The sequence below is a fragment of the Oncorhynchus nerka genome, linkage group LG2 (genome assembly GCF_034236695.1).
Source record: "Oncorhynchus nerka isolate Pitt River linkage group LG2, Oner_Uvic_2.0, whole genome shotgun sequence".
Classification (NCBI taxonomy): Eukaryota; Metazoa; Chordata; class Actinopteri; order Salmoniformes; family Salmonidae; genus Oncorhynchus; species Oncorhynchus nerka.
In genome coordinates, this window is record NC_088397.1 from 68,177,217 (window position 1) to 68,204,562 (window position 27,346).

Genomic DNA, 27,346 nt, shown 5'->3' on the forward strand with positions numbered 1-27,346 from the left:
TGGGTAAACAATATGCATTGCAGTCAAATGTACTTGGCATTTGATAACTGGTGTCTGGGGTACTTGCTCATTAAGGACCGGTTTCTCAGTCACAGATTAAGCCTCTAAAATTGTCAGTGTAGAAATCCCCAACAATAACCCATTTGTAGACCACAATGTGTATGACATTTTATTCACATTTAGACAGTCAACACATTTTCATTTGTTTGGTGACAATATAACAGACAATACAAATTATAGGCTATAACATGGAACACAACATTACAGTAATATCAAGATTTAAAAAATACATTTTTTATTTCACCTTTATTTAACCAGGTAGGCTAGTTGAGAACAAGTTTTTCATTTACAACTGCGACCTGGCCAAGATAAAGCAAAGCAGTGTGACACAAACAACAACAGAGTTAAACATGGCATAAACAAGCGTACAGTCAATAACACAATAGAATAACAATTTTAAAAGTATATATACAGTGTGTGAAAATGGCGTGAGGAGGTAAGGCAATAAATGGGCCATAGTAGCGAAGTAATTACAATGTAGCAAATTAACACTGGGGTGATAGATGTGCAGATAATGATGTGAATGTAGAAATACTGGTGTGCAAAAGAGAAGTAAAGTAAATAAAAACAATATGGGGATGAGGTAGGTAGATTGGTTGGGCTATTTACAGGTGGGCTATGTACAGCTGCAGCGATTGGTTAGCTGCTCAGATAGCAGATCTTTAAAGTTAGTGAGGGAAATATAAGTCTCCAGCTTCAGCAATTTTTGCAATTTGTTCCAGTCATTGGCAGGAGAGAACTGGAAGGAAAGGCAGCCAAAGGAGGTGTTGGCTTTGGGGATGACCAGTGAGATATACCTGCTGGAGCGCGTGCTACGGGTGGGTGTTGTTATCGTGACCAGTGAGCTGAGACATGGTGGAGCTTTACCTAGCAAAGACTTATAGATGACCTGGAGCCAGTGGGTCTGGCGATGAATATGTAGCGAGGGCCAGCAGACTAGAGCACACAGGTCGCAGTGGTGGGTGGTATATGGTGACAAAACGGATGGCACTGTGATAGACTGCATTCAGTTTGCTGAGTAGAGTGTTGGAGGCTATTTTGTAAATGACATCGCCGAAGTCGAGGATCGGTAGGATAGTCCGTTTTACTAGGGTATGTTTGGTGGCGTGAGTGAAGGAGGCTTTGTTGAGAAATAGAAAGACGATTCTAGATTATTTTTTTACTCATTTGTCCTCACCAATTTCGTGGTATCCAATTGGTAGTAGTGACAGTCTTGTCTCATCACTGCAACTCCCGTACGGACTTGGGAGAGGCGAAGGTCGAGAGCCATGCGTCCTCCGAAACACAACCCAACCAAGCCGCACTGCTTCTTGACACAATGCCCATCCAACCCGGAAACCAGCCGCACCAATGTGTCAGAGGAAACACTGTACACCTGGCAACCGTGTCAGCGTGCACTGGGCCCGGCCCGCCACAGGAGTCTCTAGTGCGCGATGAGACAAGGATATCCCTGCCGGCCAAACCCTCCCTAACCCGGACGATGCTGGGCCAATTATGTGCCGCCCCCCGCGGCCGGCTGCGACCGGGAGGCCCATGGGGCGCAGACCCATAGCGGATGCAGGCAATGAGGCAGTGATCGCTGAGTTCCTGATTGAAAACCCAGAATCTCAGAATCTCTAGTGGCACAGCTAGCACTGCGATGCAGTATTTGTAGTTGGTATTTGTAGTTGGTAGGTATTTGTATTGTAAAGGTATTTGTAGTTGTCCACATATTCTAAGTCCGAACCATCCAGAGTAGTGATGCTAGTCAGGCTGGCGGGGGCAGCGAGCTGTTGAAAAGCATGCAGTTAGTTTTACTAGCGTTTAAGAGCAGTTGGAGGCCATGGAAGGAGTGTTGTATGGCATTGAAGCTCGTTTGGAGGTTTGTTAATGCAGTGTCCAGAGAAGGGCCAGATGTATACAGAATGGTGTCATCTGTGTAGAGGTGGATCAGGGAATCACCCGCAGCAAGAGCGACATCATTGACATATACAGAGAAAAGAGTCGGCCCGAGAAGTGAACCCTGTGGTACCCCCATAGAGACTGCCAGAGGTCTGGACAACAGGCCATCCGAAGTAGTTGGTGAACCAGGCGAGGCAGTCATTTGAGAAACCAAGGCTGTTAAGTCTGCCTATAAGAATACGGTGATTGACAGAGTCGAAAGCCTTGGTCAGGTGGTTGAAGATGGTTGCACAGTACTGTCTTTTATCAATGGCGGTTATGATATTGTTTAGTACCTTGAGCGTGGCTGAGGTGCACCCGTGACCTGCTCGGAAACCAAATTGCACAGCGGAGAAGGTACGGTGGGATTCAAAATGGCCAGTGATCTGTTTATTGACTTGGCTTTTGAAGACTTTAGAAGGGCAGGATGGATAAGATCTATAACAGTTTGGGTCTAGAGTTTCACCCCCTTTGAAGAGGGGGGTGACCGCGGCAGCTTTCCAATTTTTAGGGATCTCGGACGATACGAAAGAGAGATTGAACAGACTGGTAATAGGGGTTGCAACAATAGCGGCGGATAATTTTGGAAAGAGATGGTCCAGATTGTCTAGCCCAGATGATTTGTACGGGTCCAGGTTTTGCAGCGATTTCAGAACATCTGCTATCTGGATTTGGGTGAAGAAGAAGCTGGGGAGGCTTGGACAAGTAGCTGCGAGGGTCGCGGAGCTGTTAACCGGGGTTGGGGTAGCCAGGAGGAAAGCATGGCCAGCCATAGAGAAATGCTTATTGAAATGATCGATTATCGGGAATTTATCGGTGGTGACAGTGTTACCTAGCCTCAGTGCAGTGGGCAGCTGGGAGCAGGTGCTCTTGTTCTCCATGGACTTTACAATGTCCCAAAACGTTTTGTAGTTAGAGCTACAGGATGCAAATTTCTGTTTGAAAAAGCTAGCCTTTGCTTTCCTGACTGACTGCGTGTATTGGTTTCTGACTTCCCTGAAAAGTTGCATATCGCGAGGACTATTCGATGCTATTGCAGTCCGCCACAGGATGTTTTTGTGCTGGTCAAGTGCAGCCAGGTCTGGAGTGAACCAAGGGCTATATCTGTTCTTAGTTCTACATTTTTTGAAAGAGGCATGCTTATTTAAGATGGTGAGGAAATTACTTTTAACCTCTCTAGGGTAGGGGGCTGCATTCGGAATTTTGGATGAAACGCATGCCCAAATTAAACGGCCTGCTACTCGGGCCCAGAAGATATGATCTGCATATAACTGGTAGATTTGGATAGAAAACACTCTAAAGTTTCCAAACACTGTTAAAATAGTGTCTGTGAGTATAACAGAACTGATTTAGCAGGCAAAAACCTGAGAAAAATCCAGTCAGGAAGTAGTTTTTGTTGGTTTTGTAGTTTTCTATTCAATGCCATTACAGTATCCATTGACATAGGACTCAATTTGCAGTTCTTATGCCTTCCACTAGATGTCAGTCTTTAGAAATCGTTTCAGGATTGTGTTCTTATAAATGAGGGAGTAAGACCAGTCTGAACGAGAGGTCCCTAACGTGTCGCAGAGTTTTTTCATGCGCATGTGCTTTTCTTGTTTTATATTGACGACGTTATTGTCCGGTTGAAATATTATATATCATTTAGGCTAAAAAAACAACCTGAGGATTGAATATAAACATCGTTTGACATGATTCTATGAACTTTATGGATACAATTGAGATTTTCTTTGTATGATTGTTTTGACTGCTTTTGAGCATGTGGATTACTGAAGAAAACGTGCTTACAAAACGCAGGTTTTTGGATATAAAGAGACTTCATCGAACAAAAGGAACATTTATTAAGTAAATGAATGTCTTCTGATTGCCACCATATGAAGATCATCAAAGGTAAGAGATTAATTTAATCTCTATTTCTGAGTTTTGTAACACTTCTGCTTGGCTGGTTACTGTTTGTAATAATAGTCAACTGGGCTATGTTCTGGGCTAGGTATGTTCTGGGCTAGGTATGCTTTCGCCAAAAAGCATTTTATAAATTTGACACTGTGGTTGGTTTAACAAGAAGTTCATCTTTAAACCTATGTAAAATATGTTTTGTTTTCTGAATTTTTATAATGAGCATATCTGTAATTGAATTTGGCGCTCTGCAATCTCACTGGTTGTTGGCCAGATGGGACGCTAGCGTCCCACGTAACCTAGAGAGGTTAAAGAACGACCAGGCATCCTCGACAGACGGGATGAGGTCAATATCCTCCCAGGATACCCTCGCAAGGTCGATTAGAAAGGCCTGCTCGCAGAAGTGTTTTAGGGAGCGTTTGACAGTGATGAGGGGTGGTCGTTTGACCGCAGACCCATAGCGGATGTAGGCAATGAGGCAGTGATCGCTGATATCCTGATTGAAAACAGCAAAGGTGTATTTGGAAAGCAAGTTGGTCAGGATAATATCTATGAGGGTGCACATGTTTACGGATTTAGGGTTGTACCTGGTGGGTTCCTTGATAATTTGTGTGAGTTTGAGGGCATCTAGCTTAGATTGTAGAACTGCCAGGGTGTTAAGCATATCCCCGTTTAGGTGGGGACAGAGAATGAAAGGAGCAGATTTCTGGGCATGGTAGAATAGATTCAGGGCATAATGTACGGACAAGAGTATGGTGGGGTGCGGTTAAAAGGGAGGTAAACCCAGACATTTTATGACGATAAGAGAGGTTGCATCTCTGGACGCACTAGTTATGCGGGGTGAGGTCACCGCATGTGTGGGAGGTGGGACAAAGGAGGTATCTGAGGCCGAAATGGTGAGTTAACTACACACAGGGCCTGAGTTCGAGACAGATAAACAAAACATAAACTAAATGGAGTACCGTGATTAATGAATAGTCCAGCAGGCATCAGCTATGTAGCCAAGTGATCATAGGGTCCAGTGAACAACAATAGATGAAACAGGGAAGCCACTGGGTAGTCGTTACTACCTAGCAAGCAGGAGACACAGTGTTTAAAGTTAGCAGGCCGGGGCTAGTAGAAGCGCCTGCTCCAACGTCCGGCAAAGGCCGGTTGAGGGCACAGCGGATGGAGTTACGTCGGCAGACCAGTCGTGGTAGAATGGTGGGCTCCTTGTCGACAAAGGCTCCAGGCCAGTTGGCGAAAGAGGTATTGTAGTAATTTTGTTTGCTAGCCGGAAGATGCTCCTGGCTAACTGGTGCTAGATTCGGGACAGGGGCGTTAGCCACTATAGCCACTCGGTAGCAGCTAGCTAGCAGCAATGATCCGATGCAAAGCATATTTAGCATTAGGTCACAAGTAAGATATTTCATTTATTTATGTTAGACATTTGGATTACATGTCATTAGATTGTAAGTATAAATATGTATTTAAGCTCTAAATAGTTATCCACCCAAAACAGCAAACATGCATTGATAATAACCAATGATATTTGGCGACATCAACCATTTATGAGCATGTAGTGCCTTTTGCTTCCAGAAAAACAGAAGATTGTCTCTCACAATGCATTGGTTGGCAAGGAGCAACTGCAGAAATTTCCAGTCGACTGTAGTCGAAAGTTCATGATCTTCGATCACATGGTTGTTGTAAAGGTCATGCAGTCGACATGTAGCCACAAGTCAGTCATGTTTAGAAGGTATCCAGCATCTGTCAAATGAATGTAAAAAGTAGACTTTTGTTGCATTTTAGCTAACCCTAACCTTAGCTTAATTCTCCTAACCTGCAACGAAAAGTGAAATCTGACGATAATTTGACAAAAGCTGGACCTTGCAAGTCAGAACATTTTATACCCATAATGCAACACACTTTGAAAGGCGGTGAACAACGTCTTAACAAAATTGATCCACTCAAACGTCTCCATTGACTGCACCAGATGGATGTGTGTGAGTGGGTTTCTTTTGTCAATGAAGCACCAGACTACAGACATATCGTTTTGAACCTAGAAGAAGACGCGGAGACGGGGGTAGGCAAGGAGGAGTCAGCCAAGATTGACGAAAGTAATGTCTAGTTGGTCAGAAAAGTATGGTAAGTTAAGAGCACTTGGCCATGTTCGAGAGCATTACAATGACTGCAGGCGACTGCCGACTGACTGATCTACAAATCACCTTGCATCATAAATAACGACTCATTATTATTTGTAGATCAGTCAGTCACTCACAATTTACCCATCATACTTCGCAATTTTGATCCTCTCGAACATGGCCAGTGTCTGATAACTGCCTAGTTGTTTAGCTAGTTAACTTAGCTGCGTTTTACACTTAGCTAGCTAGATAATGAACAAAACTGCAATTATCATAAACCATTATCTAGCTAGCTACGGCACCTATATATCAAATCAAAGTTTATTTGTCACTTGTGCCGAATACAACCTTCCCCTTACAGTGAAATGCTTACATACAGGCTCTAATCAATAGTGCAAAAAGGTATTAGGTGAACAATAGGTAAGTAAAGAAATACACAGTAAAAACAAAGACAGTAAAAACAAAAACAACAGTAAAAAGACAGGCTGTATACAGTAGCGAGGCTATAAAAGTAGCGAGGCTACAGTGCCTTGCGAAAGTATTCGGCCCCCTTGAACATTGCGACCTTTTGCCACATTTCAGGCTTCAAACATAAAGATATAAAACTGTATTTTTTTTGTGAAGAATCAACAACAAGTGGGACACAAAGTGGGACACAATCATGAAGTGGAACGACATTTATTGGATATTTCAAACTTTTTTAACAAATCAAAAACTGAATAATTGGTCGTGCAAAATTATTCAGCCCCCTTAAGTTAATACTTTGTAGCGCCACCTTTTGCTGCGATTACAGCTGTAAGTCGCTTGGGCTATGTCTCTATCAGTTTTGCACATCGAGAGACTGACATTTTTTCCCATTCCTCCTTGCAAAACAGCTCGAGCTCAGTGAGGTTGGATGGAGAGCATTTGTGAACAGCAGTTTTCAGTTCTTTCCACAGATTCTCGATTGGATTCAGGTCTGGACTTTGACTTGGCCATTCTAACACCTGGATATGTTTATTTTTGAACCATTCCATTGTAGATTTTGCTTTATGTTTTGGATCATTGTCTTGTTGGAAGACAAATCTCCGTCCCAGTCTCAGGTCTTTTGCAGACTCCATCAGGTTTTCTTCTAGAATGGTCCTGTATTTGGCTCCATCCATCTTCCCATCAATTTTAACCATCTTCCCTGTCCCTGCTGAAGAAAAGCAGGCCCAAACCATGATGCTGCCACCACCATGTTTGACAGTGGGGATAGGGTGTGTTCAGGGTGATGAGCTGTGTTGCTTTTACGCCAAACATAACGTTTTGCATTGTTGCCAAAAAGTTCAATTTTGGTTTCATCTGACCAGAGCACCTTCTTCCACATGTTTGGTGTGTCTCCCAGGTGGCTTGTGGCAAACTTTAAACAACACTTTTTATGGATATCTTTAAGAAATGTCTTTCTTCTTGCCATTCTTCCATAAAGGCCAGATTTGTGCAATATACGACTGATTGTTGTCCTATGGACAGAGTCTCCCACCTCAGCTGTAGATCTCTGCAGTTCATCCAGAGTGATCATGGGCCTCTTGGCTGCATCTCTGATCAGTCTTCTCCTTGTATGAGCTGAAAGTTTAGAGGGACGGCCAGGTCTTGGTAGATTTGCAGTGGTCTGATACTCCTTCCATTTCAATATTATCGCTTGCACAGTGCTCCTTGGGATGTTTAAAGCTTGGGAAATCTTTTTGTATCCAAATCCGGCTTTAAACTTCTTCACAACAGTATCTCGGACCTGCCTGGTGTGTTCCTTGTTCTTCATGATGCTCTCTGCGCTTTTAACGGACCTCTGAGACTATCACAGTGCATGTGCATTTATACGGAGACTTGATTACACACAGGTGGATTGTATTTATCATCATTAGTCATTTAGGTCAACATTGGATCATTCAGAGATCCTCACTGAACTTCTGGGCTACACACTGGCCTACACACAATACCCTATAATGTCAAAGTGGAATTGTTTTTCAAAATGTTTACAGATTCATAAAAATTAAAAGCTGAAATGTCTTCAGTCAACAAGTATTCAACCCCTTTTATGGTAAGCTAAAATATGTTCAGGAGAAAAAATGTGCTTAACAAGTCACATAAAAGTTTCATAGACTCACTGTTTGAAACAATTGAATATCCCTTTGAGCATGGTGAAGTTATTACACTTTGGATGGTGTATCAATACACCCAGTCACTAAACATACAGGCGTCCTTCCTAACTCAGTTGCCCGAGAGGAAGGATACCTTTTAGGGATTTAACAGTTAGAGTTTATTGGCTGTGATAGGAGAAAACTGAGGATGGATCAACAACAATGTTGTTACTCCACAATACTAATCTAATTGACAAAATGAAAAGCCTGTACAGTCTAAAACATATTCCAAAACATGCATCCTGTGTGCAACAACGCAGTAAAGTAATACTGCAAAAAATGTGGCAAAGCCATTCACTTTTCGTCCTGAATACAAAGTGCTACGTTTGGGGCAAATTCAATACATTCGAGTACCACACTCCATATATTCAAGCTAGAGGTCGACCGATTAATCGGAATGGCCGATTAATTAGGGCTGATTTCAAGTTTTCAGAACAATCGGAAATCTGTATTTTTGGACACCGATTTTTAAAATTGTATACCTTTATTTAATCTTTATTTAACTAGGCAAGTCAGTTAAGAACACATTTTTAAGTTCAATGACGGCCTAGGAACGGTGGGTTAACTGCCACGTTCTGCGACAGATTTCTACCTTGTCAGCTCGGGGAATTCAATCTTGCAACCTTACAGTTAACTAGTCCAACGCTCTAACCACCTGATTAAATTGCACTCCATGAGGAGACTGCCTGTTACGCAAATGCAGTAAGCCATGGTAAGTTGCTAGCTAGCATTAAACTTATCTTATAAAAAAAATCTATCAATCATAATCACTAGTTAACTACACATGGTTGATGATATTACTAGTTTATCTAGCGTGTCCTGCGTTGCATATAATCGATGCGGTGCGTATCGTTGCTCCAATGTGTACCTAACTATAAACATGAATGCCTTTCTTAAAATCGATACACAGAAGTATATATTTTTAAACCTGCATATTTAGCTAAAAGAAATCCAGGTTAGCAAGCAATATTAACCAGGTGAAATTGTGTCACTTTTCTTGCGTTCACTGCACGCAGAGTCAGTGTATATGCAACAGTTTGGGCCGCCTAATTTGCCAGAATTGTACGTAATTATGACATAACATTGAAGGTTGTGCAATGTAGCAGGAATATTTAGACTAATGGATGCCACCCCTTAGATAAAATACGTAACGGTTCCGTATTTCACTGAAAGAATAAACGTTTGGTTTTCGAGATGATAGTTTCCGGATTCGGCCATATTAATGACCTAAGGCTCGTATTTCTGTGTGTTATCATGTTATAACTAAGTCTATGATTTGATAGAGCAGTCTGACTGAGCGATGTTAGGCAGCAGCAGGCTCGTAAGCATTCATTCAAACAGCACTTTTGTGCGTTTGCCAGCAGCTGTTTATGACTTCAAGCCTATCAACTCCCGAGATTAGGCTGGTGAAATGAAATGAAATGTGAAATGGCTAGCTAGTTAGCAGGGTGCGCGCTAATAGTGTTTCAAACGTCACTTGCTCTGAGACTTGGGGTGGTTGTTCCCCTTGCTCTGCAAGGGCCGCGGCTTTTGTGGAGCAATGGGTAACGCTGCTTCGAGGGTGGCTGTTGTCCTTGTGTTCCTGGTTCGAGCCCAGGTAGGGGCGAGGAGAGGGACGGAAGCTATACTGTTATACTGGCAATACTAAAGTGCCCATAAGAACATCCAATATTCAAAGGTTAATGAAATACAAACGCTATAGAGAGAAATTCCTATAATAACTACAACCTAAAACGTCTTACCTGGGAATATTGAAGACTCATGTTAAAAGGAACCACCAGCTTTCATATGTTCTCATGTTCTGAGCTAACTTAAACGTTAGCTTTCTTACAATGCACATATTGCACTTTTACTTTCTTATCCAACACTTTGTTTTTGCATTATTTAAACCAAATTGAACATGTTTCATTATTTAATTGAGGCTAAATTGATTTTATTGATGTATTATATTAAGTTAAAATAAGTGTTCATTCAGTACTGTTGTAATTGTCATTATTACATATAAAAATAAAAATTGGCCGATTAATCGGTATCTGCTTTTTTGGTCCTCCAGTAATCGGTATCAGTGTTGAAAAATCATAATCGGTCGACCTCTAATTCAAGCAAAGTGGTGGCTGCATCATGTTATGGGTATTAACGACTGGGAAGTTTTTCCAGGTTAAAAAAAATAAAAGGAATGGAACTAAGCACAGGCAAAATCGTAGAGGAAACCCTGATTTAGTCTGCTTTCCACCAGACACTGGGAGATTAATTCACCTTTCAGCAGGACAATAACCTAAAACAAGGGTAAATCAACACTGGGGTTGCTTACTAAAAAGACACTGAATTTTCATGTGTGGCCGAGTTAGTTTTGATTTAAATCTACTTGGAAATCTATAGAAATCTATAGCAAGACCTGAAAATGGTTGTTTAGCAATGATCAACAACCAATTTGACAGAGCTTGAACAATTTGTATTATAACAAAATGGGCAAATGTTGCAAAATCCAGGTGTGGAAAGCTCTTAGACTTACCCAGAAAGACTCAGCTGTAATCGCTGCCAAAGGTACTTCTACAAAGTATTGACTCAAGGGTAATTGTGTAAATGAGACATTTCTGTATTTAATTGTTCTAAAAACATGTTTTCACTTAGTCATTATGGGGTGATGGGTGAAAAATAAAAATATATACTTAATCAATTTTGAATTCCGTAACAACAAAATGTGTAATATGTCAAGGGGTATTAATACTTTTTGAAGGCACTGTATGGAAATTCACATACAATATTCAGTTCATAAGCATCTACTCTAGAGTCCTGTGGTGAAAGACTGCTGTGCAAGGTATTGGGCAAAAGGTTTCTTCCCAGGCCCTTATTCACAAAGCTTCTTCAGAGTAGGAATTGTGATCTATGACCAGCACATTCATTGTGAAAGGCAAAAACTGATCCTAAATCAGTACTCCTACTCTGAGATGCTTTGTGAACACCGGCCCGGTCTGTCTGCATGCTGCTTTCTAGTGGTCTAACTCCCTTTCCATCTGAAATGCAACACCAAAAACATGAATTAGCCTAGTCAGTCAGTAACTTAGCTAACTAATGAAACTAATATAAATATGCACAAGACTATTCAGCCAAATAATAACAAAACAGCCCTACTGCAGTGTAATCAAGAGAGGCATTTTTCTTGCTGTCACTAGTGTATCAATAAACAGCACGGGAATTAAGTATTTTGACAAGAAGTATTCCCAATTGTCATATAGCTAGCAAATGAAGTGTTATTTTCTAGAAACCTACTGTAGCTAGCTACTGTCCACTTTGCTAGCTAATGCGGTGAACTCAAGACTGATGGTGGGAGTTATGTAATATTAGCTAACTTTCCCCCAGCAGTTTCATAAACTTTGGATGGCTTAGCAATTATACAGTGGTGTAAAGTACTTAAGTAAAATTACTTTAAAGTACTACTTAAGTCATTTTGGGGGGTCTGTCTTTTACTATTTATATTTTGGACAACTTTTACTTCACTACATTCCTAAAGAAAATAATGTGGTTTGTACTCCATACATTTTCTCCTGACAACCAAAAGTACTCACTACATTTTGAATGCTTAGCAGGACAGGAAAATGGTCAAATTCACACACTTATCAAGAGACCATCCCTGGTCTTCTCTACTGCCTCTGGCGGACTCACTAAATTATGTTGGAGTGTGTCCCTGGCTATCCGTAAATAAATTGTGCCGTCTGGTTTTAATACTTTTTTAAAAAATGTACCCCGTTTTTTCTCTCCAATTTCGTGGTATCCAATTGTTTAGTAGCTACTATCTTGTCTCATCGCTACAACTCCAGTACGGGCTCGGGTGAGACGAAGGTTGAAAGTCATGCGTCCTCCGATACACAACCCAACCAAGCCGCGCATCCAACCCGGAAGCCAGCCGCACCAATGTGTCGGAGGAAACACCGTGCACCTGGCAACCTTGGTTAGCGCGCACTGCGCCCGGCCCGCCACAGGAGTCGCTGGTGCGCGATGAGACAAGGATATCCCTACCGGCCAAGCCCTCCCTAACCCGGACGACGCTAGGCCAATTGTGTGTCGCCCCACGGACCTCCCGGTCACGGCCGTGGTTTTGATACTTAAGTATATTTTAGAAATTACATTAAACTTTTTTTATATATCCCTTTTTCTCCCTAATTTCGTGGAATCCAATTGGTAATTACAGTCTTGTCCCATCGCTGCAACTCCAAGTCGAGAGAAACACGACCCGCCCAAAGAAACACGACCCCGCCAAGCCGCACTGCTTCTTTGAAACAATGCTCGCTTAACCCAGAAGCCAGCAGCACGTATGTGTTGGCGGAAACACCATACACCTGGCGACCATGTCAGCGTGCATGTTTTTAGCAGTATTTAACCACATGCAATCTCCTCATTGGTTTTTAGGAGCATATACCCACGTGGGTGATTGAAAGATGAACTGAGGTCTACGCTCCAGTCGGTAGCGGTAATGCACCTTAAGTTGGTTACCAACCCCCAAATAAAGTCCAAAGAAGAAGAAGCCTGAAGGAGGATTGTCCGAGTAAAGGACCTTGTGCATTTCAGGTAAAATAACAATCCAATGTTTATATCCCAGGACAAAACTGTTAGCATTAGCTAGCAACAGCAAGATCTATTTAAAATTGCCATAAAAATGTAATGCTTTTTGACCTGTCCCCAAATTAATATAGTTGGTTCAGAGTTTGTTTTGATATTTCAACCTGTGTGTCCTGATCGTCTCTGATGTGGGGGGACAAAAATCAACATGCACACGATGATGTTCGTGCGATCAGGTAAGCATGTTAGACCGCTGCGCCACTCGGGAGGCCACATTTACTTTTGATACTTAAGTATATTTAAAACCAAAAACTTTAACTCAAGTAGAATTTTACTGGGTGACTTTTACTTTAGTAATTTTCTATGAAGGTACCTTTACTTTTACTCAAATATGACAATTGGGTACTTTTTCCACCACTGCAATTATAGCTATTCGTTTTCCCCATGCATCTGCCTGACACAACTTGTCAGTTGTTAGATAGTAAATTAGGATGGATAAATCAGAAGCCAGCTAGCAATGCCAAGTGCATGCTTTTCACCAACAAAAATCATGTATGTATGTAAAAGAGACAATTACCTTGAAGCAGATAATTTTTGTTTTATTCCAGTACTTCATACCATGGAGTAATAACTAGCTACTTGTTTGTAGAACCAGCGTCTTCACCTGAACGAATTTCACAGGAAAGGTGTAGGTGCTGGCAAAAGCACAGGCTGCGTCATGCACTTGAGGGGGCGTTTACTTACTAGAGCATGTGCTTCACTTTTTAAAAAATCTAGTAGCAATTTGCAAGGGGTGTATGTTTTATTTATATTATTGGCTAATTTATTTATTTGAAACATGGCCTTTAAGTTGTTCTCACACTAATCAACCGCTAGTAGCTAGATAGACCGCGTTTAAACAAAGTTTGGCGCAAAAGATGCAGGAAATAGCTAGCTAACAAGTTAGCCAGCTAACATAGCTAGCTAATATCGTCCCTACACAGAATGGTTACCAGCCGTCCTGCGCGCAGGTTGTTCACTTTAGGACTAGCCCAAGTTCATCATATTTAGTTAGCTATGGACTCAATGCCTTTAATACGAGGTGTTTTATTGCGAAATGACGACACGCCTTATCAAAACCTCAACCGAGAATTCGCAACGAGAATGTCTTATCCTAGCCCTGAGTCACCGTCTCCACAGGTACCCGACATCACAGAGACCAGCGCTGGTCTGGAGTGGTTTGAAATGGGCCTAGTGACCTCATCTGGTAAGTGATGAGATAGCAAGACAGGTTAATGTTGTATGTTCTCCTTGTGAGTAGCTATAGCAAATATGTTTTTATATGTGGCTATAGTAAGAAACGTTACATATACACAGTGCTGCCTGCTATGTTTAACTAGTGAGAATATTTTAACTATACTGCAGGTCCCGCCAGGAGCACAACAGACCAGGGAGTACCGCGGTCTCCTTATGTCACTGGATCAGTCAGCACCCAAAGCTCTCCACTCAGCAGTAAGTGATGGAATTACTGATGCACACTTCACTGTCATCAGCTCAACTGGCCTGCTTTATTTCACATTACAATGTCGAAAGCAGGGGTGTAGCACAGTTTCGCGTGACCCCCACATGGTTCGAGCAAGGACCTTTATTTTTTCTTAAATGGGCAGAGAGAAAAATGCGCAGTATTATCGATGGAAAATGTTGCTGTTTTAGAGCTCAGGGATTCTTGAACGATTGGACAATCACCTTTTTTCCCACAAATATTTGTCATAATGCCTCCCGGGTGGCGCGGGTGACTGGTGACTCCCGGATGGCCCGGGTGACTGCATCGCAGCGCTAGCTGTACCACCAGAGACTCTGGGTTCGCGCCCAGGCTCTGTCGCAGCCGGCCGCGACCGGGAGGTCCGTGGGGCGACGCACAATTGGCCTAGTGTTGGCCTGTAGGGATATCCTTGTCTCATCGCGCACCAGCGACTCATGTGGCGGGCCGGGCGCAGTGCGCGCTAACCAAGGTAGCCATGTGCACAGTGTTTCCTCCGACACGTTGGTGAAGCTGGCTTCCGGGTTGGAGACGCGCTGTGTTAAGAAGTGTTAAGAAGTAGTGCGGCTTGGTTGGGCTGTGTTTCGGAGGACGCATGAGCTTCGTCTCTCCCGAGCCCGTGCGGGAGTTGTAGTGATGAGAGACAAGATAGTAATTACTAACAATTGGATACCACGAAATTGGGGAGAAAAGGGGTAAAACAAATAAATATTTGTCATAATATTAACAAATAATTGTATATATTTTGATGGACCAAATGATAAGATATCATATTATGACAAATATTCACACCATGTAAAGGAACAATCTCCTAATAAAAAATATATAATATAGTCTAACTAGATTTGTCAACTCTGTCAGACACCATAAAAGCATTTCATTTGTACAATTATTGTCCAACACGTGTTTAATGGCATTGATAGTTTAATTATAACATTTAGATTATTCAAATATGTAATGCACAACTCCAAACATCTTTTATTTTTAAATTTTTTATAGCACTATTAAATGCTCCAGGGCTATTTTCGTTAGCATTTTGACATTCTTTTTCTAGATTTAAATCAATCAAGCAAACATCCCTTAGGTCAAGCACACTAAATTCTTTGACTCCATCGGTGAAGGAGTTGACATCTGACAACAGATACTAAAAATAAAAGTTAAGTACAAACATTTTTTTAAATATTAAAAATTATTCATTTGAAAATCCCCAATAAAATAATGGTTGTTATCAGATCTTTCAACACCATGAAGAAAAAAATCTTAGTTTGTTTTACGGTGTTGACAAATTGCTTTTTGTTCTTCATTCAAGTGGTTTATACAGTAGCAATTTTGTTTTTCAATAGTTGCATATTTGAAAAATAAATAATTATATCTTAAACTATTAGGCTGATGGGCTGACAGTTTATGGTTGTTACCATGGGGATTCCGATATATTGTTTGTTTTAAATCTATCAAAAGTAGAGAACATTACAGACCATGAGTGGTCTTGTTTCACTACATGTAATGAGGACTTTGGGGTGTTTGTCACGGATCCCCCCGGTACTGCTGCTCATTCTGTTTACCAGTTCCAGAGGTCTACGTCACCGGCTTTCTAGGCTTCACTGAACGGATTCATTATCATCGACCCCGGACTGTCTTGTCTGATTACACACACCTGGTTCCCATTTCCCCTGATTAGTATGTTATATGTGCCCTCTGTCTTTGTCGGTTATTGTTCCCATGTCTGTTGGTCGTGTGAGTACCTATGTGGTGGTGCAGATGTATATATTGTGTATTACGGGTATCCTCATTCAACGAGGTTTACCCTCGCTCTTTTGTTTGGGTACAGCCTAGTGTTTTGTTTACATGTTTGTTTTGGGTGTATTAAAAAACCCTATTGTGTATTCCTGTGCCTGTCTCCAAATCCTTTATACCAGTTTGACAGTCCTTACGGTATAGCTGACCCTGCTCATTCCTGGTTAATTTAGAATTTTAGGCAAATCTGATGGAGTTGACAATCTCCAGACACTACTTTTAGGGATCAGTCTTAAGAAATATTCTTTAAAGTCACAGAGAGCTATTGCAAGAAACTACATAATGTAATTTTTCAGTTAATATCCCCTTATTGGCAGTTTTTATCATTTAAAACACTTTTTTGGAGAGTATGAACTCTGGATCCTTTGCTCCGGACAAGGGCATTTACAGGCATAGAGCCGACATGAAAACGAATCATATTGACAATTCCAAAAACTAATATTCCCCGAAATACACATTTTATATTTTTTATATATATATCTATATCAAGTTTCCTTGCCGGACAAGGATTGTCCCAACTTTCAAGAATCTCTGAGCTAATTTCCTGCTGTTCTGCACATTTTGCCATGAGGCTGAGAGAACATTTAGCAGTTTAAAGCTAATTTTCTGTAATTATACAATGTTTGTGTTCATCTGCTATCTGGGGGGCCTGACCTTTTTAAGGGTTGGAGGCCCCCAAAGTGCGTGGACCCCCCTGCCTTGTGTGTGCTACACCAGTGGTCCAGAGGGCCACACTTTATATTAGTTTTTATATTTGCGAACTGACTGTCTAGCTTTCATTTCAGTGATTTATTAGCGAGCTAGACAGGAGTCTTGAAATTGTATGAATGTTGGTCAATTACCATTTCTACACAGTTTTGATTTGGTTTTAGTCATTTTAAAGTATATTGAGTTTGATTCCCCTTCAGATTGGACCCTCGCACAGGGTTATTTTGACACCACACTGGTCTAAAGGCTTGCATTTTGAGCCTTGTTGCCCATCTCCTAGACATTATTTCAATGAAGCTTCATTAGTATGGTGATACACCCTGAAATAAAGTACACTTCCACTATGAGCCTACATCTTAGTCTATTTAATACTGTGCAAAAGTAGGCCTACACAGCCCTCTGCCTTATTATAAGCACATAAGCTGTAGGCTACTGAAGTTCCATTTGCTAGGGTAGGCTAAAGGGTGTGGCAACAGTGAGTTGTGAGGTCCTTGGTGACTTTGTGGACACACTTAAAATTACAGACTTTGCAGTTCCATCCACCCCAGTGCAGAGCTGGGGGATCCCCCATAATCTGGAGGAGGATCCATGGACGGCTAGTCCTACACAGCGCAGAACACAACCATCCCCCCTGGGTAACGAACCTTCAGAACCCCTGGGTACATTCCTCTCGATGAGTAGACACCTCCTAGTGCGCTGTTAGAGAAGTGGTCCCTCTTACAATACACAGAAGTGTGGTTATGTCTATGCATGTTTTTTAAAGTTCTTACGTTATCATCTTGGTCATGTGATCAGCAAGGACAGCTCAATTCACAGAAGCTAATAGTATTTTTCCCTCAAACAGCTCAAACTGTCCCTGTTATCAGAAAGAGGAGGGTTTATGCACTAGCCCAGCCAGTGAGAAGCGAATCTGAAGAGGACCTATCTAGTAAAGACGGGATATCGGAGAGGGGGAGCAGAAAAGGGAAAGACAGCAGACCCATCCTGGGAGATCTGTTTGATTAACACACTGACTGATTTGTAACTGCCGCTGACTTTTTAATGTTTGATTATTTCCAATGTAATGCTGGTGAAGTAATTTACAATTCCTTACAGATTACCTAGTTTGACCCCCTCCTGTTTGTAATCTTTTTAATCAGTTTTGCAATGTGTCATTGTTCTAATAAAATATAATCAAAAAGGTTGAAATAGTAGAACATTTAAAATTCCCAGAGTGAAATAGTAGTATAGTGACAACCACTAAATGTCACTGTTGTGTTATTTCCTGTCTACCACTTTCCTCTCTGATACTGCTGGGTGTGTGAGTGAGAGGTTATCCTGTGATCTTGTACTTCACTGAGAAAAATGAAACATGCACTAGTAGGTCATCTTTAATGGGTGTGATCGTGTCTAAGAGGGCATTGGGTCACCCCCTACTTCTTCTGACCCTTCATCCTTCCATGACATAGAAAGATGTGAATAGACAAACACTGAAGTTTTTGTCTGAATTGGATGTGAATTCAACAGGATTGGGAATGTCTAGGACAGAGAAGGGTAATGACATTGTCAGACTAGCCATCCCCAAATGAGTGGCCAAATCGGGCAATTCATTTTTCCACAGACTGGCAGATGGGCCAGGTACTCTAGGAACTCATGAGTTTGCTAAACAACAGCTTTATGTAGAACTTTGATTTGTATATTCAGTCTGCTTTGAAACAATGAGTATGTGTCTCTACGTACAGTGGAAAAATACCAGATATATGAACAAATATACATTAAGAAGATTAATTAGGGAACCCTTTCAAGTGTATGCAGGCCTTATAAGCCTTTGTGTTGGGAAAGAGAAATTATTGAATTCAACGAGACTCTTCTACCCTTGAGTGGGTGACCTACTCATCCTCAGGGCCTATGCATGATGGGTCCACTATCCCACACATATGGTGGAGAATTGCCACACTCACCTACAAAATGGATTAGGGAGCATATTAACAATAATCTGGTTTTATCAGGGGTTAAATTCTGTCTCCGAATTTAGTTTTTTCTAAAATTGTCACTATATATTCTGTTTTGCTACCCCACACACACAGACTTTAACCTCCCCAGAACGCCCTCTCATCACTACCACCACCACACACATTAGCCATGGGATTGATGTTGGAGGGTGGGTCACCTAATCCCTGTTAGGGTGAAGGCACAAAGCGCATGTTGGTGCAGGAGGGGCCAAATGCTTACATCACATCTGTCTCACTCTGACACATTTGATCGTCCTTTATAGATCATCCCTGCCCTTTACTTCTACATGACTTAGCTTGCTGACCGCACATTGTGGTTCACACCAATCAATACCTGAATCGTAAAATAGCAAGAGTGAGAGTGGTTGGGGCTGGGACCAGGGTTAGGGTGAGAGTATGGTTGGTGCTGGGACCAGGGTTAGGGTGATAGGGTGGCTGGGGCTGGAACCGGGGTGGGTGAGGGGATGGTTGGGGGCTGGGTAAGAGCGTCTGCTAAATGACTTAAATGTAAATGTAAATGAATGGAGATTGACAGGAGGGACAGCAGAGTTTGATGGAGGGATACAAATAGTTAGACACACTGCACACCCCTCAACACAATAGAACCGGGGGGGGGGGGGGGGGTTGTCACTATGACTCCACTTTCTTTCACCTTCAGCTTCCCTCCTCACACCCTCTTGAGCCTTTTGGGGGGGGTTCTTGACATGACACGTCTGGCCCTTTGGTTCCCTTGCCAACATTTACCCCTTCACCCCTTTCACACTCTCCCTTTTTGAGAAATAAAAGTTGTAGATGTACCCTATCCTGTGTGTTCTCTTGTGTGGATGAGCTACATTACTGGTTTAGCTCAATAGGCCTTTCATTGGCCATGGTGAGGTGGAGAAGTAGGTGACATGGAATTCAGAACATAATGAATGCTTTTTTTCACCTTGATGGAGGTATCACACAAGGCAGGTGAAGGCAACCCTGATCCTGGAGTGCAGGTGCTTCATGTTTTTGATTGGAAGATCAGGTGTGTTCAATTTAGGCAATGACCGAACTGATCAATTAGCTCAGTTGGTCAGGTGTGGTGCCCAGTTGGAACAAAACCCTGCAATACCTGCAGCACTTCAGGAACAAGGTTGCCTACCCCTGACCTAAGGTGACAAAATCACAGAGAGCTATAGAGAATGTCACCTCATAGGTTTGACAAAGACCATGAATGTCTGAGTTGGAATAATAAAACCATAGCAGGCTTTCCCTTGGGCACACAGGGACACCATGTTCTACCAGCCTCCCAATTCAATGCACTACAGTATGTATTTATTAAAATATGAAATTAAATAATTTGACCCAAAAAGGAAGGCAGGGGATATTTGAACAGAGGGATTGATAGTGACAGGTGGGATGCTATGGGGGGGTAATGAAAGGTCTAAAGCAATTACCAGCTATCCATTTAAAAAACAACCGCAGTAAGGCATTTTGAGAGACAAATATGGACACACTATGTGGCCATGCCTCTTTGAGGACCATTGATTGTTTGATGATTGAAAGTCCTTTATGGTAAGCCTTCTATTTCAATGTGATATTACAGTTGTGGTTTAATAAAAAATTTGTTAAATTAGCTTAATAGCTTTACCACCAGCTTGAGAGGCTGTAAATTAGCTCGCTTCCATGGTTGTTTGGCATGCCTCTGTACACTGTAGATCTAGGGTTTGGTGCATTACCTTCAGAGGACAAAGAGGAGCCGTCAAAAATACCTCACAAATTACATTTACAAAAATAATAGTTTGTGTAAGATTATCCTAGCAGAGGCCCACATGAAAAAAATACTATAGTATAACTATATGTATATACTATTAGTATTCACTGTAGTGTAGTATTTACCGTAGTGCTTTGGCAGACATGACTAGCCGTTTTTTAAATTATTATACTGAACAAAAATATAAATGCAACATGCAACAATTTCAAAGATTTTATAGAGTTACAGTTCATATGATGAAATCAGTCAATTGAAATAAATTCATTAGGCCCTAATCTATGGATTTTGCATGACTGGGAATACAGAATGCATCTGTTGGCCATTCAAATTGCCATCGATAAAGTGCAATTGTGTTCATTGTCCGTAGCTTATGCCTGCCCATACCATAACCCCACCGCCACCATGGGGCACTCTGTTCACAACGTTGACATCAGCAAACCGCTCGACCACACGACTCCATACACGTGGTCTGCGGTTGGTTGGACATGCTGCCAAATTCCTATTGGAGGCGGCTTGACTTTTTCCACATTTTCTTACGTTACAGCCTTATTTTAAAATTGATTTAAAAAAAAAAATCCCTCATCAATCCACACACAATACCACATAATGATGAAGCGAAAACATGTTTTTTGATATTTTCACAAGTATTCAGACCCTTTGCTAATGAGACTCGAAATTGAGCTCATCCTGTTGCCATTGATAATCCTTGAGATGTTTCTACAACTTGATTGGAGTCCACCTGTGGTAAATGCAATTGACTGGACATGATTTGGAAAGGCACACACCTATCTATATAACGTTTCACAGTTGACAGTGCATGTCAGAGCAAAAACCAAGCCATGAGGTCAAAGGAATTGTCCGTAGAGCTCAGAGACAGGATTTTGTTGAGGCACAGATCTGGAGAAAGGTAGCAAAAAATGTCTGCAGCATTGAAGGTCCCCAAGAACACAGTGGCCTCCTTCATTCTTAAATGGAACCACCAAGACTCTTCCTAGAGCTGGCCGCCTGGCCAAACTGAGCAATCAGGGGAGAAGGGCCTTGGTCAAGGGAGTGACCAAGAACCTGATGGTCAACCTTCGAGAAAGACAAGAATCTCTGCAGCACTCCACCAGTCAGGCCTTTGTGGTAGTGGTAAAAAACAATATTCTCTGGTCTGTTGAAACCAATAACTTTTTGGCTTGAATACCAAGCGTCACGTCTGGAAGAAACCTGGCACCATCCCTACGGTGAAGCATGGTGGTGGCAAAATCATGCTGTGGGGATGTTTTTCAGCAGCAGGGACTGGGAGACTAGTCAGGATTGAGGCAAAGATGAATGGAGCAAAGTACAGAGAGATCCTTGATGATAACCTGCTCCAGAATGCTCAGGACCTCAGACTGGGGTGAAGGTTCACCTTCCAACAGGACAACGACCCTAAGCACACAGCCAAGACAACACAGGAGTGGCTTCGGGACAGGTCTGAATGTTCCGATCGAACATCTGAAAATAGCTGTGCAGCCACGCTCCCCATCCAACCTGACAGAGCTTGAGAGGATCTGCAGAGAGGAATGGGAGAAACTCCCCAAATACAGGTGTGCCAAGCTTGTAGTGTCATACCCAAGACGAATCTAGTCTGTAATCGCTGCCAAAGGTGCTTCCTTTAGTGCTTCCTTCAGACCCTTAGTAAAGGGTCTGAATACTTATGTAAATGTAATATTTCTGTTTTTTTGTTAATGCTTTTGCAAAAAGATATATAAAGCTGTTTCTGCTTTGTCATTATGGGGTATTGTATTTTTAATACATTTTTGAATAAGGCTATAACGTAACAAAATGTGGAAAAAGTCAAAGGGTCTTAATACTTTCTGAATGCACTGTATAGTAGAGACATGAACATTCAACGCTCTGGCAACAGCTCTGGTGGACATTCCTGCAGTCAGAATGCATTGTGTTGTGTGACAACTGCACATTTTAGAGTGGCCTTTTATTGTCCCCAGGACAAGGTGCACCTGTGTAATGATCACGCTGTTTAATCAGTTTCTTGATATGCCACACCTGTCAGGATAATCTTGGCAAAGGGGAAATGCTCACTAACAGAGATGTAAAGAAATCACTGCACCAAACTTGAGAGAAATAAGCATTCTGTACATTTGGAAAATGTCTGGGATCTTTTATTTCGGCTCATGAAATATGTGACCAACACTTTACATGTTGCATTTATATTTTTGTTAAGTGTATCTTTGACATAAGTGGGGGCTTTCTCCTTGAGGAAACTGGATAATTACTAAATAGCACATTTTGCGTAACCTGTAAGTAGGACTGGAGTCTGAACAGGTCGTTCAGAGTTTCTGCTCTTTTCTATAACCTGTAATAAGTAAGTAAATATACTTGGTGCTTGTAGGGATAGATCAGGGTGAAAACAATAAGTGTAGGGAGAACAATAAATGGAATATACTTGGCATATAGGTTTCACCCTCATGGGTGGCATAAATTGGGATAAGGGGAATGGGTGGGGTATATGCAAATGTAATACTATATTATTACTACCTAAAAAAAACTAGACGCTAGTTTTGTTGCAGATATTACTGTAGTATTTACTATAGTATACTACAAAGTTCTATAGTAAGTACTACACATAATCGAGGGATACTACAGTGTATTCTCATTTTGACAGGAGTTTAATGATATCCAGAAGTAACACCCAACTGCCACGGGTAATGTGAGGAAGGCAAGCACTGCATTATGGGAGTATGGAATATGTCTGCTGGACTCTTGTCCTGTCCTGAGCGTTGTAACTGATAAAACAACAATTCAATTATCTGTATGCATTTATGCTAATCATTTATTCAACATTATTGTTTTGAATATTTACTGTCATGGGGTGCTTAGCCTTGAAAAGTCATCAGTGACTAAATTACTAAATGTCTGTGCTTACCAGTGAGAAAGATGAGTCTATGCGCTGTGGTATTATGGCTTGTCATTTTGCATGTGTATAGTCTTTCATTCCTGTGAGTGAAGTTGGAGAGGAGGAGAGAGTCTCCAGGAGAGCTGTTAGAAGACATCTGCACGCTGTGCCTGTAGACTCCAGTTAGAGGAGAGAGAGGACCAGATGTCACTGGTGGCTAGCCGACTGCCCACGGACTATGTGAAGCTGTGAGGTTTGGCCTGAGGGTCAGTACAGGAGCAGGGCAGGAGAACGGACTGGCCTGGGAAGGCGGTGATCTCTGTATGTTCAGGGCCTGATAGAGTACAGCCTGTAGAATACAAACAGTGACATGTCTGATTGTCTGATACATTGGAGTAGGAATATAGGAGATGACCCTAACGCCTAACCGATGATGCAGGATCTAGATACCAGGTCAAGAAAAACATATACATTCCCTGGTTAATTTTGTAGGTGAGTATGTGTGGTGTGTGGCCATTCTCCACCATATGTTCTTCCCTGAGAAGGCTATTAATAATAGGTTTTGTTGTTATGATGTTAGTGAGCAAGTTTTGCCACTATTATATTACTCACAAAAATGAACAGTTGTATACAGTATATCATCTTACAGTTGTAGATTTTTTTATTTTGGAAAAGTTTTTATTGTCACGATTCCTTTTAAAAACAGCTCATACATATTTGCATATCATTTTTACACATAAAAACGGCGATAAAGTAAAAAACAGCATTTGAAAATTACATTTAAATTTGTTTTAAAAGTACATGTTGTTAAGACAATTAAAAACAACCATTGGGAGGGTACTTTTCATTGTATAAAAAATTCAAGTCTGTAAAGGCCATTTAAAATGTGTACAAATGATTTAACAAAGATAAACATTTTTAAGACATGAAAAACATGTTAAAAAGTCACTTTGTTAAAAGGCTGTCTTCGGTCCCTTGTATAGGAGCGAGGTGAGTCCTTATCAAACTCGCCTCATCCTGCTCTTCTGAATAGATCATCGTCCCGTCCTTCGGGGCACAGAGGAGATCCCTCCCCTAGGCGCGTCGCCCTAGGCGCCGCAGCGCTGTCAGGCCGTGGCCGCCGGGACCTAGGGTGTTGTGGGGGACCCTTCGCCTGGGGTCGAGGACCCCTTCCTTCCGTACCATGCCATGGCCACTGCCTGGGGGGTGGTCTCTACGTTTTTTGCTACCAGCAGGTTACGGGAGGACCACAGTGCTTCCTTCAGGCACGTGAGGGTGGGCCAGAACTTGGTGAAGGCCTTTGGTGGAATGCGCCTTCGGCACACCCCATACAGCACGAGCTGAGGTGTTAGGTCCTCCCCTGCTGGCAGACATGAGGTGATCAGGGAGCCTGCTTCCTTCTACAGGTCCCTGGCGGCTCTGCACTCCCAGATCATGTGCCTCACCGACTCTTCTTGGCCGCAGCCTGGTCAGGGGCACGCGGATGTCCTCGCCATGCCCCGTGAGTGCATGACGGCCCTGACCGGGAGGATATCGTGGGCGACCATCCAGGACAGGTCCCGATGCCGATTCAGGAGAGCAGGATGGGCCACGTTGCGCCAGACCGTTGTGGGCTCGCCTATAGCGACTGGACACACTGGTTCCCGTTCCTGCACAAGAGAGAGAAGAGAGCGGTGTTTAGTTAAAACCGTGACTGCTTCATTTTCCAGTTTAAAATGTCTTAAAAATTTCTGGAGCTGGACGTAGTGGGTGGGGAGCAGGAAAGAGACTGGGGCTCGCAGGTCGACTGGGATCAGCCTCAGAGTCCTGAGGTAAGATCCCAGCCAGAACCGTGCGAGGGCCTGAGTCTTGTTGTTGACCGGGGAGGTGGCAAGAGTCAGATGTAACGCTGTGTAGCGGCTGCCCAGGAACAAGTAGAGGTCAGGAAAGCCTTTCCCCCCCTTGGACCTGGGCCTCTTGACCACCTCCCTCCTTACAGTTGTAGATTGTGCTAAGGAAGTTGATGAAAATAAACATTTTGTCTAACCTTTCACATGGAGCCGTTGATTTTACACCTGTACAGAGCGTCATCCTTCTCAGTGATGGTTGTGAGCTGGAGAGAGAGGTTCCCTGTATGCTTCTCGTTGTTATACACCCGCCATCTGCTTCTGTACTCATCACTTACACTAGACTTCCTAATCCCTAGGATCTCTCAGGCTTGGCGTTGGGTTCAGAACAGGAGCATGGCAGCAGGACAGGCTTACCAGGATAGGCAGTCATCTGTGTCACTTCAGGGCCTGATAGAGTACAGCCTATAGAAACAGACAGCACAGAGACAGACCAGTGTGTGTGGGGGGGGCTGTAGGGGTCACCTATAGACCAAGCAGGACACACCCACACGGATAATGCAAAAAACAAAAATGGTTGTTGATATGGTAAAACAAAATGTGAGTCAAATGCCCCATTTTTACCGTCATGTTGAAATATATGACACTTTGGACTGTATTGAAATGCAGTAAACATTATACACAAAAAGTGGTAATTTCAAATAACACTTGGAGTGCAGCTTTTTCATATTGATGTTTCAATTTGATGTAATAATGTGCATTAATTGTTGTTAGAGCTATCCAAATTATTATAAAAGCCAGTTGAGAGGTGCACCTATGTATTCTTGTCACACCACAAGCATATGTTGAGACTTACCTGCAGCGATGTGAAGGACTGAGCTGATTAGACACAGACATCAATATGGTGACTGTCCTCACCTGTCACGCCCTGACCTTAGAGAACCTGTTTATTTCTCTATTTGGTTAGGTCATGGTGTGATTTGGGTGGGCATTCTAGTTTTCTATTTCTTTGTTGGCCGGGTATGGTTCCCAATCAGAGGCAGCTGTCTATTGTTGTCTCTGATTGGGAATCATACTTAGGCAGCCTGTTTTCCACCTGAGTTTGTGGGATCTTGTTTTTGCACAGTAGCTGTATAGCCCTGCAGAACTTTACGTTCGGTTATCTTTTGTTGTTTTTTTGGTGTTCATTTTAAATAAAGAAGATGTACATTTTCCACACGGCGCTTTGGTCTCATTCCGATCTCCAATCCAAAAAACATACTGTACTTATAGTGCAAAATCTCAATCTATTCCCTACTCTATATTCTAGTGCGATACTGTAAGTAGACCTGGCTAAGCAGCCTGTAGTTTTATCATAAGAGGTGAAGAGAAGTGAATTGCTAATTTTAGGAAATGACATGGGATTAGATGGGCTTAAACCACATTCTTTACTATATACATGGCCACTGAATGTTTATCTAGTCTAAAAGTTTATTTTAAATATCTGTCATTTGTCTTAATCGGTGCAGTAAAATATATAAAACACGGTGGGCAGAGTATCCTGTATTCTTTTCTTTAGGTGTAGTGTACATATCACAATTCAAAACTATATTTATAGTTGGTATGACAGGTGTATGATTATTTTCTCAAATATGTTGAATCAGTAGTTCTGTAGTTCAGTTGTATTTGGTTATCTGCCTAGCAACTCATCTGTATTCTGATTAGTCAGATGTTAATTGTTTGACTTAGAACAGGAACTACTTGAGTTGATGCATGGCTGTAACTGTGGTCATTTCATAATGGGTGCGTTCTTCTACTCAGAAGTTGCTGACACCTGCCAGGTCTTAAAATGCTTGGATAGATATTTTACATATCAGCTAACCACATATGTTAAAACAATCTGTCGGTCGAAGACAGAGTCGATGACTTGGCCACACAACCATTGGTTTGCATGCAACGTCTGAGCAGGGGAACGCGACCCAAGTAAATCTGCAATAGAGTAATCAGTCTCCGTCCAGTGTTGTCTACATAAAGAGTCATCCATCCACCATCTAAAGAACCACAAATGATCCAGGTGTTTTCTTCCCATAGACAGGTCAGTAAAACAGCTATCCAGGTACCCATCATGTTATAGGTACACTCATCATGACCTGCAAATTACAAGATTTTGGTGATAAGAAAACAAACTGGAGACAGAG

At 42.1% G+C, this 27,346-nt stretch overlaps 1 long non-coding RNA gene across 2 annotated transcripts; it reads left to right on the top strand.

Moving 5' to 3' along the window:
* Positions 1-13,028: 13,028 nt before the first annotated feature.
* On the top strand, positions 13,029-18,272 carry LOC135572699 (uncharacterized). Of its 2 annotated transcripts, none has more exons than XR_010464452.1 (4): positions 13,029-13,955; positions 14,114-14,200; positions 17,255-17,389; positions 17,575-18,272. It is a non-coding gene; the product is annotated as an uncharacterized LOC135572699 (long non-coding RNA). The 2 variants fall into 2 exon arrangements; XR_010464453.1 differs by having other exon boundaries at positions 17,255-17,365.
* Positions 18,273-27,346: the final 9,074 nt, after the last annotated feature.